Source organism: Myxocyprinus asiaticus, chromosome 9 (assembly GCF_019703515.2).
Source record: "Myxocyprinus asiaticus isolate MX2 ecotype Aquarium Trade chromosome 9, UBuf_Myxa_2, whole genome shotgun sequence".
NCBI lineage: Eukaryota > Metazoa > Chordata > Actinopteri > Cypriniformes > Catostomidae > Myxocyprinus > Myxocyprinus asiaticus.
The window spans coordinates 20,036,102-20,051,634 of record NC_059352.1 but is presented as its reverse complement, the minus strand read 5'-3'; the positions used below and the strand labels follow the sequence as shown (position 1 = coordinate 20,051,634).

At 42.8% G+C, this 15,533-nt stretch overlaps 1 protein-coding gene across 1 annotated transcript in view; it reads right to left on the bottom strand.

Moving 5' to 3' along the window:
- LOC127445805 (BMP/retinoic acid-inducible neural-specific protein 3-like) overlaps window positions 1-6,097 on the bottom strand; it is a 53,627-nt gene extending 47,530 nt beyond the window's left edge. Inside the window, exon 1 of the mRNA XM_051706137.1 lies at window positions 5,518-6,097. The gene's annotated coding sequence lies outside the window, so the exon portion shown is untranslated. The remainder of the gene's footprint in view (window positions 1-5,517) is intronic.
- Between the last annotated feature and the right edge of the window lie 9,436 nt (window positions 6,098-15,533).

Sequence of the window (15,533 nt, the reverse complement as noted above, 5' to 3'; positions counted from 1 at the left end):
TCCCGTCTCAAGGGCACTTGGGAGCACTCCTGGGGGTCTTCGCGGCCGGCCGAGAAGTGGGGGGTGTCCCTCTCCTGCAGGGGGCTCTACACCGGGGCCGAGGGCTGGGCTCGGTCTGGGGGGAGCCGGTTAAATTTGTGTCGCCGCAGGGGGATGCCCTCGGCGAACAGACGGGGTGCGCACTCTTGAGCCGCGTCGGGGCAAGATGTGCTGAATGGCCTCCGTCTGTTGCTTCACCGCCGAGAACTGCTGGACAAAGTCCTCGACGGTGTCGCCGAAGAGGCCGACCTGGGAGATGGGCACGTGAAGGAACCGCGCCTTGTCCGCATCCCTCATCTTGACCAGGTTCAGCCACAGGTAGTGCTCCTGGACCACAAGCGTGGACATCGTCTGCCCAAGTGCATGTGCTGTGACCTTTGTCACATGGAGGGTGAGATTGGTCATGAGCGCTGCTCTTGTAGCACACCGGGATCAGAACTACCCTTGTGTAGCTCTTTCAAAGCCTTGGCCTGATGGACCTGTAAGAGGGCCATGGCGTGCAGGGCGGAGGCGGCCTGACAGGCAGCACTGTAGGCTTTAGTCGCCAGAGACAACGTCGTCCTACAGGCTTGGGAAGGGAGTACCGGGCGACTCCGCCAGGTGGTGGCACTCAGTGGGCACAGGTGTGCCGTGATCGCCTTATCCACCTGGGGTATCGGTCGCCCCACCGTCGAGGGTTGTGAGAGCGGACAAACCGAAGGATCGGGTTCGGGCAGTGAAAGGTGCCCTCCACGATCACGTCAGCTCGTCGTGCACAGCCAAGAGTGCTCAGGGGTGGGTGGAGGGTTCCACTCAAGCCCAACACTCACGGCGGACCAGGCAAGCATGGCGGTCAGCTCCACGATGGCCTCAGACTGGGCTGCCACACCCGAAGGCGGCATCCCGGTCGAGTCCTCGCCGTCCGACATCACCAAGGCGCTCTCCGATGCAGCGATCGACATCTCATCTGGCTCACGAGCTCCGAAAGAGACATTAGGCTGGCACTGAGGCGAGCTGCCTGTCTCATCCCAGAACTGGACGGGCGCAAACGAGCGTACCGGGGAGTTGGCAGTCCGTGAGGGTCTACCTGGCAGAACCGTACCCACTGAAGCCCCCGAATTGCCTTCAGCATCAACCAGGGCGGCCTCGTACCCGTAGGTAGAAGGACTAGTTGGGGGGACAGCTGAAGTGGCTTTCCCTCGAAAGAAGGAAAGCCGCGACCGCAACGTTGCCATGGTCATGTTCTCGCAATAAGAACATGAACCATCCACGAACACTTCCTCAACGTGATTTTGCTCAGGCACGTGAGGCAGTGATCATGACCATCAGAGGCGGAGAGGTAATGACCACATCCAGGAACTGCACAGAGACGGAAGGGCATCTTTAAAAATACACGTCTTTAAAAGACATTCAAAGTCACTGTGCCTGCTCTAATAGAGGAAATATACTCTTTAGAGGAAATAACTCTTTTTAAAGCGCTGTCGAAGTGCCCAGGGGCGTAGTCTGCAGTGGAGTGCAGAGTGGAGAGAAAGCCGCTGGAATGCGCTGTATATCCAACAGCACACGCGTCTGAAGAAGTGAATGGATCAGTAGTAGTATTCAGCTCGCTGAAATACAACCGCTCGGCTCCGAAGAAAAAAATCTGAATGAATCCGCATTCCAGCCTCCCTTTTATACCCGTATGTCGGGGGGAGTGGCATGCAAATTCTACTCGCCAATTCTCATTGGCCTTTTCTCAAAGATCTGAAGGTGTCTCGGGCTCTCAAGATTGACCCCTAGTGTTACTACATCAACACAACGTCGAGTGAGTGACAGAAGGGAACTACAAAATACCTCAAAGAGAATTTAAGTATTATTTTTATCTAAATCAAGTCCATCTAGACAGTTGTCTAGAAATCAATATCTAGAAATAATCTGTGTGGGTGCATCATGACACCCCAGCCTCCCACCCCCCCACTCCCCAACTGCCCATGTCGCCCATGCCTAAATCCGCCACTGCATTGGTGGATCAACTACAGCATCTGCTAATATTTTATGCAAAACCTCGATTCCACGATTAAAATAAATAAATAAAATCGTGTCAAAAATGTAAATTCCAATTAACTGAAAAAATCGTGGTGCACAGTCAGATATTTTTTATTTTTTTCAAAAGACATAGATTGTAAAAATCAAACAAATATACCACGTGACGTAAAATGAACTGATCGTGATGATGACTGTAAACTTTCAGAAGTGTTACTGTCTTGCATACCACTCATTGCTTGTCAATTCATACAAGGATCAAGGTTTTTGTTTGCCTGGTTGAAAGGTGTCATGTCACATCTTTACCTTCTTTTCAACTGCATACCCCTGAGGGTCTCTTTGTTTTAAAGCTCTAATCAGTAAGCCAATGTTCCTGTGCCTGTCTTTTCTCACGTTTGACTTGCATTGACATCTCTGCATCAGGATGGATTCAGTGATCCAACTCATTATCATAAAATAATGGGCTACAGCTCACCATCATAAAGCTTTGCTCCTGCTCAGGCCTGTCTGCTTGCTGCGTGTTCAACCAATCAGTCCACGCTGTGAAATTTCTGATGTGCTGCAATTGCTGCAGAAGGGCCTTCACGCACGAGTCATTCATTAATTTGAGGACTTGTTAGGGAGCCACTTTACCTGCAGACAGCCATTTGAAGGAAAAAGGCTCCATTGAGGCATATTCACTGGACTCTGAGAGGTATTTTACTGGCTCTCATGGGCTCTCATCCATGGCTATATCGCGCATCAGTATAGGATGAATGAGCCATTGAGCAAACACAGCAATAGATGCTGATGCTTGCATGTGTGTAACTGTGTGTGTATGTGTGCAATAGTCTTTAATGTGGCCGCCTGAAACCCTAAATGGTGTTTTTGGAAATGGCTAAAACTGTGCCAGCAGACAGCAATGATGAGAGGCAGCTGGGAGACAAAAGCACACACACACATTTGGTTAGACCCTTCACACAGGGAAATGTGAATGCAGCATTCAGCTTGTCAGTGTTGTGGTGCCAGTGGCTTTTTTGCAAAAACATCCACCGTGCAGGGCTAACAGCACTCACACAGAGAGAATAAACTCAGCAATAACTAGCACAAGGTTTGTCCGCCTTCATGAACCACAATATGAATGTAGTTTCTAAACACAACAAATCAAATGTGCAACCAGTTGCAAGGTCCCTTGTAGAAAGGGCCCAGTAAAAAGACTAAGAGAAGGCTCTATATAGAGGTGGCTGTCTGTCATTTAAGAATGGCTTTACTACATTAGTCATTATTTAGTTTCAGTGTTCTTCCTCAAAGAACACTTCTCGGATATCTGCCTCTACTGAAGCAAATATCATGTGTAATGTTTTTGATTTTAAAATACTTTTCAATAGACACAGCAAAATTGGATCAACCAATGATGAGTTTGAGGTGGGACTACCTACAGTATTTGTCTGAACATTGGAGTTCAACAGTGCCCACCCACTTTTTCAGCCATCTTAGATTTTTTTTTTTTTTTTTTTTCATCAAATCAGTCCTAAAAAAGTTCTAAACCATGACCCAAACCAACCAGCTCCGATGTGAATCACGCCATTACAAACTTTGATTTGAAGCAAAAAGGTATTTGAAAATCAGACAAAAACACAAAGGTACAAGACTGTGTACTTCCCCTCTTTCCTAAGGGCATAAACTACAATCCAATGAAGCATTGTGAATGACATAATCAAATTAGAAACGCTGGGGAAATATAAAATGATTGATTTCATGTGGTTGATTATAAGTATAGAAATAATATATTTTAATTTTATTGCAAAATATTTAGAGTGTAGGAAGACTGACTCGATTGCATCATTCACAGTGTGACATGCAAGTGGGCAGTCACTGCAGAGCATATTTGCCGCACTTTGTTCGCTGCGATTCTCTCATTGGTGGAGCATTTCTCTTCAGGATCATGGATAGTGTAGTTTTTCAGGAATTCTGCTATTACAGTAAACACTATTTCTAAAAAAAAATGTTGAAATAAAACATACTGGTGGCTTTAACAGAAGCAAAAAGTACCATTGATTTACAACTTCTGAGCTCACGGTAGGTCTGTCTCTATAGGGATTTAAGTTATCGTTAAAAAACAATACACCTATGGAAAAAAAAAAAATAATAAATAAATAAAAATATTTCAAACATTTGTAAGCATAGTTCAAAGTTGACTATAAGGAAGTCATGAGGCACCTCTATTGAAGCATACACATACATCTTTAAAATACATCTTTATAAGAGCACTGTAAGTGTAAGAGCAAGTAAATGTTTGTTGCTGTGTCAGAAGAATGCTGAACAGTACCTCCCAATGATTAACACATGCTATCTTCTTTAAATGTAGACTCATCTACTAGTGGGTGGAGTTTTATATTGAGAGGCACATTCTGGTCATTATCATGGGATGAATTTCAGCTTATATGTTCCTATCATTACACAAGATTTCCTTTATTATTCATTAACTTATTTTACCTTTATAAATCTTCCCTTTTATGTACTCATACTGTTTTTATTATTAACCCAACTGAGATTTTCCCATAGATTTTTGGCATTTAGTTGCCCTTGCCACTGTTGTGGGTAATGAAGAGGTGTATAACTACACTCTAAACTGATATACTGTGCTCTCTGCTCTCCATGAGATATCCATGTACATTATGATACTGGATGTCACTCAAATTAAATGTATTTTTTGTTTTCAATAACATATGTTATATTTTAAAGCATTTCAAAGCAAGCTATGTTCTATTTTAAAAACAGATGCTAAAATTTAACAGCATCAATGCTTCTTGCAGACTGTAATTAATAGGAATATTAATTAACACTCACGTTAGGCATACATAAGCAGCTGATGTACTGGGTAGCAAACATTTAAGGTTCATTTTATATATATATATATATATATATATATATATATATATATATATATATATATATATATTCTATACAACCATGCAGCGTATAGTGATTTTGCTTGGTATAGTTATCTTTATTGACAACTATTTTAAAATAAGTTCATATTGCATTCATCCCAACTAAGAGTCAGTTCAAGAGCAATATGTATAAATTGGCTTAATCCTTTGCAGAAATACTAACTTGGTGTGTGTGTGTGTGTGTGTGTGTGTGTGTGTGTGTGAGAGAGAGAGAGAGAGAGAGAGAGAGAGTCTGTTTTATGTGTATCAAGCATCACATGGCACCTCTCAATACATAAGTACATTAATGGTCTTAAGAGATCACAGTTGTAACTCGTGTAAGGAGATTTAGAATTGCTTTTTTTTTTTTTTTTTTAATGCATTTTTGATGGCCTGCCGTATGCTAATCATTCATAAGAATATCACAGCACTCAGGTTGGAATTTTTATTTTATTTTATTTTTTCAATGTTGTCCCCCTATAAGTCGTCTACGCTGCAGCAAGAGACAACGATTATATTTGCAGTGGATAACTGACAACATAACCAAGATTAAAAAATAACTCACCACAACGTAGATCTGCGCTCAAACCTCACGCGGTCATGTCCTTTGCATTCTTCGCTGAAATTTGCAGGTGTTTTCTATTTATTAATTATTTTATTTATTTATTCAACACGTCAAAATTCGTTAAATGCGAACATAACAGGTGTTAACGTTAAACCTACGGAAGTTAAGAAAATTGTTTGGCATAAAAGACAAAATGGACGAAAGGTCGATCAGCACCTTAGCTTTTAATTTGGGGATACTTCGCTATAGTCCTCTGGCTAACTTCGGTAACAAATCGCTTCCATGATAAAGCGAAGGTGAGGTTATCCGTGTGATGTTTTGAATTGTTCTTTGTAGAAAATATAACGACCTTTAGCCAAACAACGTCTTGCCGAATATAAATCCACTAACACCACAGACAGTTAGAAACAGACCCTGGCTTTCGGGAAAGTGCGTGCTCAGTTATACGCGAGTAGAGGAAAACATCCGCCGACGGACTGCGACACGGTGAGGCTTCACAGTGTCTTTTGGACGTGCCTAGGCTATGGATATTCCTTTATAAAGTCAGCACCATCGCACATCTCTGCTTGACCCTCCTACTCTGCACCGTTGTCCGTGTGTGTGTGTCTGTGTGTGAGACAGAGCCAAATTTCAATGGATAGACGCTGGCAGACACTGGCGCTTGGTTCTTCGCAGCGGCTTCTCTCACCCAGTCACATGTTTAAAATACAAGTAGCCCTCTGTGATGGCTTTTCAGAGGATATGCATAAAACCCAAGACGAGGCAGGAATGATAACTAGGCTATAAGACCCCTGTAATTACTTAAAAATACTGTCCTATCTTATGTTTCATTAAATTACTTTAAACTACTGTGGTGGTTTACTACTAATTGGCTACTATTTCTGAAAAGTGACAGAAAGTTAATAACCATTGGGTCAAAAGGTCAGAATCTCACACTGTCTATCATGTTGTGGTGTTTTTACCCTTTCACCATGTCTTAATTACTGTAATAAAAGCCTCTTCTCCAGATAAGAGTCACTCTATGCAAACAGTATCAGATCTAATGGCATTTACATTTCTCATCTGATTCATTTTTCATTTGAGCTTATTCTGAAATGTGAGCAGCATGTGTGGGTGCTCTCGTCTCTCTCCCTGGCCCTAAGCCCCTGTACATCTGTGCTGTAGGAGTGACTCAGACTGCAGTGGCAGCTTTTAAAAATCATACCTCTGATTTCAGCCAGTTGCATCAATATTGCCATTTTACAATTTGTATAAATCAGAAAAAGACAAAGAGACATTTAATGAGCATTAGTTCACTACTGCCATGCTTTGATGTTTATATGATTATTTCAGACAAGGACGAACTTTTTCATTAGTGTCAGAGTATTGGTTAAACCCATTCCATAGTGACTGGCTCTCTAACCATTACCAACGCGCCTCAAATCTATTGCAGAGGTTGGCGAAGTGAGATTGTTTGTCTTCTGGCAATCTGCTGGAACATGGATCAGTCCTGCGTGTGTGTTATTAGGGAGCAGATCATGATGGATTAGATACATGGGCAAAGTGTAATGCTGCACTGGAACTGTCCAAGGTGCTGAACTGCCATGAAAGTGCAGTTTAACTTTATTAATCTGATTACACAGTTCCATTTTGGCATTGTCATTCATTGTGTGGTTTATTAGCTTAGGTAATATTCAACCCAGTGGTTTAATACTAATACTGACTGAATCATTGAATATGCATATACATAAAGTAATGTATTGCCTTTGGGGATTAGAGTTCTAGCCCTAAGAAGGTGTGTAACAGACTGTTGTACGTCTGCCAATCCATAATTTAAAAAGCCAAACTCTAGAAAATCTTAGTGTTGTTTCTTACATGTTGGCATGTAATCAAGTGTAATAGCCACTTAAAAATCTTAAATTATGCTTTGTTTACCACACAAAGTGATTGTATACCTTCAGAAGACTTTAAATTAATTTACAGTAAATTCCTGGCTACTAGCTGCATGACATTCACAGTGTATTTTACAGTAGTATTTCTGCAATTTATTTAACTTAAAAGACAACTGTGACTTCACAGTGAAATGGACCAAGAAATTATTGTAATGTATCAGTGCTGTTTTGTAGAATCACAATGATCATCTGTATTTTCTTTTTTTTTTCTTTTTATCTACATTGTTTGTTAATTTTCACCATCATGAGATTTGTATGCTATGTGTTGATATCTTGCCTTCCTGATTGACAACTCTTGATAAAAATTTATGAGCAATAAAACCAACCATATTATAGCCTAGCTTTGCAAACATCCCTTCCTCATTGTTCATTTAAAATTAAACTATTTCTTAACTTTCAAATGCATCATATAATGTAGACTATACATCATGGTCCATCATAAAGACAACCACTAAATTTACAAATTTTCTCCATACATCACAATACAATGTGATGTATGCACCAACTGGGAGAAAATTAATTAGAAATAAAAATAACACTAAACACCATAATGGTGACTTCGAACAAAATACAATTTTCCCGTAATGCAGTACGATATTCTCATTTCTTTTTTTCACAGTAATTTGTTGTGTTGTGACAGAAAATGACCTAGCCTGCATTGATTTTATAGTAAAATACTGAAAACAGTATTTTGTTGTAAGAAATTACTGTTAAATCTTGAAAAATCCAATGTTTTACAGTGCAAGTCGTATGGACTACTTATTTTTTATGAAGCGTTAATGTGAGTCACTATGTACTGACATTATATAGAATTCATCCAATGGACATTCATTAAATATTTCCTTTAAAGATGACAAAATTTCAATTTTTGAGTGAGCTATTCTTCAAGGTAACAAATGCACATGTTCACTTTTGTTTTATAATGACGGTAGACCCTAAACATTACAGATAGCTGTGGCATTGCATCATTAAAACAAATTATTAGATGTACACTGAACCCATTGATTTCCATGGTGAATCAAATGTTCTGTAGTGTTTTCTTGCCTACAGCACCTCTTTCATGTGGCCTAAGGATCCTATCAGTTCTTAAGCTTTTCTGGTCCCTGCCGAGCGCAGTAGGAGATTGAGATTATCTCTCACAGAATTGGCAAACTTTCTCTGGCATTGGAATTTAATGCTTGCAGATGCTGATGTAATTTGACCTTGGCCTTCCTCAATATCCTGTGTTGAATATAGAGGACAGTTGATTCAGATAACTCCATTCTGTGAGCCAGCAAAATGAATTTAGCTCTGTTGGACTAAGCTCTGTTTCACCCCAGGTCTATTCGTCCTGGTTTATCATTTCCCGAATATCATCATCCAGTGCTGTTATCAGTTTTACATTTAAACAGGCAGAATTGTTCTGCACCCTATGAGCAGATGAGAAACACAAAGTACCTCCCATTGATTAACACATACTATCTTCTTTTAATGTAGATTCATCTACTAGTGGGTGGAGTATTAAAATGAGAGGCACATTCTGGTCATTATCATGGTATGAACTTATCTGTTCCTATCATTACACAAGTTTTCCTTTATTATTTATTAATTTATTTTACCATTATAAATCTTCCCTTTTATGTACTCATACTGTTTTTATTATTAACCCAAAGGAGATTTTCCCATAGATTTTTGGCATTGAGTTGCCCTTACTGAGAGAAAAAAAAAAAAAAAGAAATCTGCAGACACTTTGATTGCAGTGGATTATTATTATTATTATTATTATTATTATTATTATTATTATTATTATTATTTCTTTCTTTCACATCATAAAAGCTCATCTCCTTTCAAAGTGACTTATTGCATTCAGACGCCTACTTAATCTTGTAAAATGCCCCCAAGATGTTTGTTCAATATACTAAAGATGTGATATTATGAAATTGCTAAAGAGCATTTCAGTGCAGGCACAATCTCTATTATGGTACATCTCATCATGTCTTAGTGGTGTGACAACTAATTCAAATGTATCTGAAGATGGATAAACCTCATTTTCTTTTCCTCATGACAGGTGGATCGCTCTGAGCATCCTATTAAGATAATATTGTTCCTTTCATAATGACTCAAACAATGATACTGAGGGTTAAAATCAGCCTGTCAATCTAATTTAATATTTTTTAATACCTCCGAAGGTGGCTCGGAGTCCCTCCTAGTTTCACATCAGTTGGGCTTTACATTAGATTGGGTCAGCTCCAGCATCCCTTGTCCTCTGTGGTGGAAGAGTTCAAGGTTGCAAAGTGCAGGGTGTCAATGATGTATCGTGATTCCAGTGATGATCACATCAGAAGTGCATGGGTCATGACAAAATCTGGGCACAAGTGGGCAGCTGACGTGTCTACGGTACAAGCAGAAATCTCACTGATGTTGAAGGATATCATTGGAAACCCTTGCACGGGAAGACAAGGCCTTGGAACCACCCATTTCCAACAATGGAGAAAAGCAGATCCAGAAGAGAGAATGATGATCTAGTCTGAGGTACGACATCTGGAAGAGGAAAGACAGAGGGTGAAGACTGTGGAATTGTCACCTCAGGGAGCCTTGACAAAGTGTGACCGCCCAAAGAGGAAATTCTCATGGGTTGAACTCTGGAAGCTGGAGCCCTTCCGAATTTCCTTTCTGCTCCGTTCAGTGTATGACACCCATCACCCACAAATTTGCATAGGTGGGAGCTGAGAGAAGACCCACTGTGTAAGTTATGTAGAAGGAAAGGCACCATGTGTCAAGCTGTAACATCGCACTCAGCCAAGGAAGATATAGGTGGTGGAATGACAAGGTGCTCCTGGAACTAGCTTACATCCTGGAGCAGTGGTGACACAGGAAACATCAGACCCATAGGACTCAGACACCATCCATCCAGTTCATCAGGGAGTGCGAAATGCCTTCCGAGGTCCACCCTCAGCTCCCACTCTTGTGTTTTTGGAGGATGTTACTTTTGGTCTTTTTGGAGGAAAATGGCATGTTCCCCCAGTGGTTCAAACATCCCTGAGGCCGGACGTGATCATTTGGTCTGAGAAGGCAAAGAAGATCATCCTGATTGAACTTAGTGTCCCATGGGAGGGTGCGATGAGGAAGCAGAATGAGCCTCAAGCTGGCACTGGAATAGGAAGGAGGAGGTGAGCTAGATGCCAGGAGTAGATGGGCAGTGACTTGGCCACCACTGCTGACCCGCCAACTGGGGGTGTTACGGTTAAGGGTTGAAACACCCAATGAAGGTTGGACACTGTCTGATGACATCAAATCCTGGCCAAAAGCTACTGTCATTCATAGAGTGGCTGAAGATAACAAGATGTATGTTCATATCTAAGTATAATCTTTTTAAATACAAGAAATAATCCATGAAGGCACAGGAATTTGTTTAATCAAGTAACAAATTAATTAAATTATTGACATTGAGGAGCATCATAATTCTGATTAATGTAAAAATGGTTACAAGGATGCCTCAAGTGAAGCAGCTGTATTCATAAGAGAAGTATTTGTTTGATGTGCAATTTTAAAGTAGTAGCATTGTTTAACATGAAATTGTCCTAAATGCAATGGCTAAAATAGCAGAGGATATAGATAAAGAAAGAGCAACAAAAAATATGCTTACTTAAAAAACTCTTTAGAGGCACAAGGAATTCAGAAGCAAATGCAACTTGGGAATGTGATCGAATGGGGGGATTACAAACTATGCCTTGTTTAGAAGGATTTGTCTGTACCATTTTGAAACCTGCCAGACTGCAGCAGTGCTAATCTGAAAGCAAACTGTCTTATAGAGAGAGAGAGAGAGAGAGAGAGAGAGAGAGAGAGAGAGAGAGAGAGAGAGAGAGAGAGAGAGAGAGAGAGAGAGAGAGAATCATAAAACACTCTTGCAGTCCACTGCCTTCTCTCAAACACACAGACAATCAATAGTCTGAGTGGTAGCCTGACAACTGAACAAACAAATGTTATTTTAGATTTGTACAGTAACACTTCACCACAACTAATGGTACTGACAATGCATCACTTTTACACAGACAACCATAAACACAACATTAAATGGCATTGCCAAATTAAAATTAACAGCACATATTGCACATAGAAATCTAGAGCTATTTGCGCTTCAGAGGTTGTTTGGATAAATCTTTGAGGTTGACAGAGACAGATATAATTCAGGGTCATAAGAATGACTGCTTTGTGACAACGTTGAGAAGAGAGCTGGCAAAAAAGTGCATGGCTCAGCATATTATATGGTGCCATTAAAATTCAATTTACAGTCTGTTTAATGCATGCCTGTACTTTCAAGCAATGTGAAGGCAGCTCACCTTCCAAGTTGGAAATGTGATGGACACTGCAGGTTAACATGGCATTCCAGTGATGTGGAACTATGTATTAACCTTATTAACCTTAATTAATCTTATCACTGCTTGAACTGTCTTAACAATGCCCTTCCGCTGTGGAAACATGGGCAGCTTTGTCAGCTGCTGAAATTAAAGTGAGATACTTAGAAAATGGGCTGGATGCATTTTTAAGATGTATTTAAAAGTGTCCAAGGGATGTTTTTAAGTAAGGTAAATATGTGCCATTGACAAGAAAATCTGCAAGGACTAGTAATAGGTCAGGAAATCCAGCATGCTTGAAAAGATTAATTACATTTATCAATTCATCATGCATTAATCATTTTGACCTGAATGTTTATGTTTTGTTTTTAGTTTTTGCCTGGTTGTGTATAAAACATTTTAATTGTGTATCATAAATAATTATTACACATTATTTTATGTTTGGGAAGACACATTTCATTTTTATACATTTATTTTTTTTTCAAATAGTGATAAATAGGTTGTTGACAAATTAGGTTGTCCGAGATTATACAAATCTTTTAAAATTCTATAAAAAAAATAAAATAAAAAAAAAAAAACACAATTTCATCAATAATAATAATAATAAATTCAAATATATATTATTATTATTATTCTTATTATTCTTATTATTATTATTATACATATTTTTGAGTCACAAATATCAAGAAGTTTTCTTATGGTTACTCAATTTAACGTGAACAAATTAATGTCAAAATATCAGATATTTTTTTTAAATCACACAGTTGCAAGGGTCTAAAAGTGTCCTCTCTGTTTTATGGTTTTCTTGTCACATGACAACATCATGGTTCGTAACCTCCATTCCCTGATGGAGGGAATGAGATGTTGTGTCGATGTAGTGACACTAGGGGACACTCTTGGTAGCCCCAAACAACTCTACTTTTTTTAAAAAAGGCCAATGAGAATTGGCGAGTGGAATTTGCATGCCACTCCCCCGGACATACGGGTATAAAAGGAGCTGGTATGCAACCACTCATTCAGATTTTGTACTGAGGAGCCGAGACCAGGTCCCGGCCATTTCAGTGGATAGTTCAGCATTGTGGCAAGAGGGACCCGCCATGATGTTGTGTCGATGTAGTGACACTAGGGGTCCCTATACAAAACGCCACAACTATCTGAACTGTGATGGGCAGAAGGCTGTGTGCCTCATAGCCAGTGCACCAGGCTGTTACGTAACCTCCCCCAACGCTCTTATGAGCGTCGAGCGGTCCTTCAGGAACAAGTCAACTGCCCAATGTTAGGGACAGGCTAGCGCAGCCGAGGCCTCTTTTCCTCTCTTTTCTCCCCAAAAAGAGTGGAATTTGTTAACCAACTGGGAGCCTTAAGTGACTGTGTCGGGGGGTGTCCCTCCCAAGGGTAAGACACCGCGGAGACCACACCCTGCCCAAAAAGAGGTGGGGGGGTATTTTGAGTGGAATACGTCACACGGTCTTACCGAGTCTTGTCGGAAGTATGTCATGTGGAGAGGTCCCATGGTAAGTCCTACCCGAAGGGGGAGGAGTTTCTACAGAGCGTGGCGACCGGGGGGCAGAGGGGCCCAAGGAAGATGCAGTTTACCGACAGGGAAACGATTTTGCCGAAGATATGACATGGGGTCGCCTTCGGGGAACCAGCACATGTGGAGCACCTACCTCAGTACAGGGTCTCACTAGTGCACGTACTGGGCTGGCAGCAAGTTTCTCCACAGACTCAACTGCCAGAGGGCTAAGGAGTAAAGTCATCCAGGGATCACAGTCTGTGAACATGACTGGGAGTCAAGAGTGCACATCTTCACCTCAAGGGAGGGGAAAGGTGCTATGCACAAGCGGTACACCAGGCCAGCTGTCCCGGAACTTACCTGCTTGTGCCGGCCAATACACGGGATGAGACCGGCTCAACCCGGAGATTGTAGAACCTCGCATAGATGTTGGGTGTTGCCCAGCCCTCTGCTCTGCAGATGTCTGCCAAAGAGGCGCCACTGGCAAGGGCCCAGGAGGCCGCCACACTCCTGGAAGAGTGGGCTCATAACCCCGCAGGGGGTGGCACGTCCTGAGCCTGATATGCCATCGCGATGCCATCAATGACCCAGTGGGCAATCCTCTGTTTGGAGACAGCGCTTCCTTTCCGCTGTCCACCAAGGCAGACAAAGAGCTGCTTGGAGCGCCTAAAGCTCTGTGTGTGATCTAAATAGATGCGTAAAGCTCGCACTGGACACAGCAACGCTAAGGTTGGGTCTGTCTCCTCCAGGGGAAGCGCTTGCAGGTTCACCACCTGATCCCTAAAAGGGGTCGTGGGAACCTTGGGCATATAGCCCGGTCGGGGTCTCAGGATTACGTGAGAGTAACCCGGACCAAACTCCAGGCATGATTCGCTGACAGAGAACGCCTGCAGGTCCCCTACCCTTTTGAAGGAAGTGAGTGCAGTCAGGAGGGCAGTCTTCAAAGAGAGTGCCTTAAGCTCAGCTGACACCAAGGGCTCAAAGGGAGCTCCCTGTAGACCCCAAAGGACTACAAAGAGGTCCCACGAGGGGATGAGGTGCGGTCTGGAGGGATTCAACCTCCTAGCACCTCTCAGGAACCTGATGATCAAGTCGTGCTTCCTCAAGTACTTACCATCTACTGCATCGTGATGAGCCGAAATAGCGGCTACATACACCTTCAGGGTGGAGGAGGACAGCCGCCCCTCCAGCCTCTCCTGCAGGAAGGAAAGCACCGATCTGACTGCGCATCTCTGGGGGTCTTCGCATTGGGAAGAACACCACTTAGCAAACAGACGCCACTTCAAGGCATATAGGCGCCTCAAAGAGGGCGCTCAAGACTGAGTGGGTGGTAGGCCACTTAGGTCTTCTATGTCCCGTCCAGGGGCCAGACGTGGAGATTCCAGAGGTCTGGTCACGGGTGCCAGATGGTGCCCCGTCCCTGAGAAAGAAGGTCCTTCCTTGGGGGAATTCGCCAGGGGGGGCTGTCGCGAGGAGCATGAGATCCGAGAACCATGTCTGGGTGGGCCAGTAGGTTGCTACTAGGACGACCTGCTCCTCGTCCTCCCTGACCTTGCACAGGGTCTGTGCAAGTAGGCTCACTGGGGGAAACGCATATTTGCATAGTCCGGGGGCCAGCTGTGTGCCAGCGCATCTATACCGAGGGGTGCCTCAGTCAGGGCATACCAAAGCGGGCAGTGGGAGGATTCCCGGGAAGCAAACAAGTGTACCTGTGCTCGACTGAATCGACTCCAAATCAGCTGGACCACCTGAGGGTGGAGTCTCCACTCTCCCCTGAGGGTAACCTGATGTGACAGCGCGTCCACTGCAGTGTTGGTGTCGCCCGGGATGTGAGTGACTCGTAGCGACTTGAGGTGCTGCTGACTCCAGAGGAGGAGACGGCGGGCGAGTTGTGACATGCAACGGGAGCGTAGACTGCCTTGACAGTTGATGTACACTACCGTTGCTGTGTTGTCCGTCCGGACCAACACGTGCTTGCCCTGGATCTATGGCCGGAACCTCCACAGGGCGAACAGTACTGCCAACAACTCTAGTCAGTTGTGTGCCTGTTGCATACGGTGCCCCAGCCTGTCTTGGAGGCATCTGTTGTAACCACGACGCGGCTGGAGACCTGCTTTAGGGGAACCCCTGCCCGTAGAAATGCAAAGTCGGTCCAAGGACTGAAGAGGCGGCGACAGATCGGCGTGATGGCCATGCGATGTGTCCCGTTGCACCATGCCCATCTCGGGACTCAAG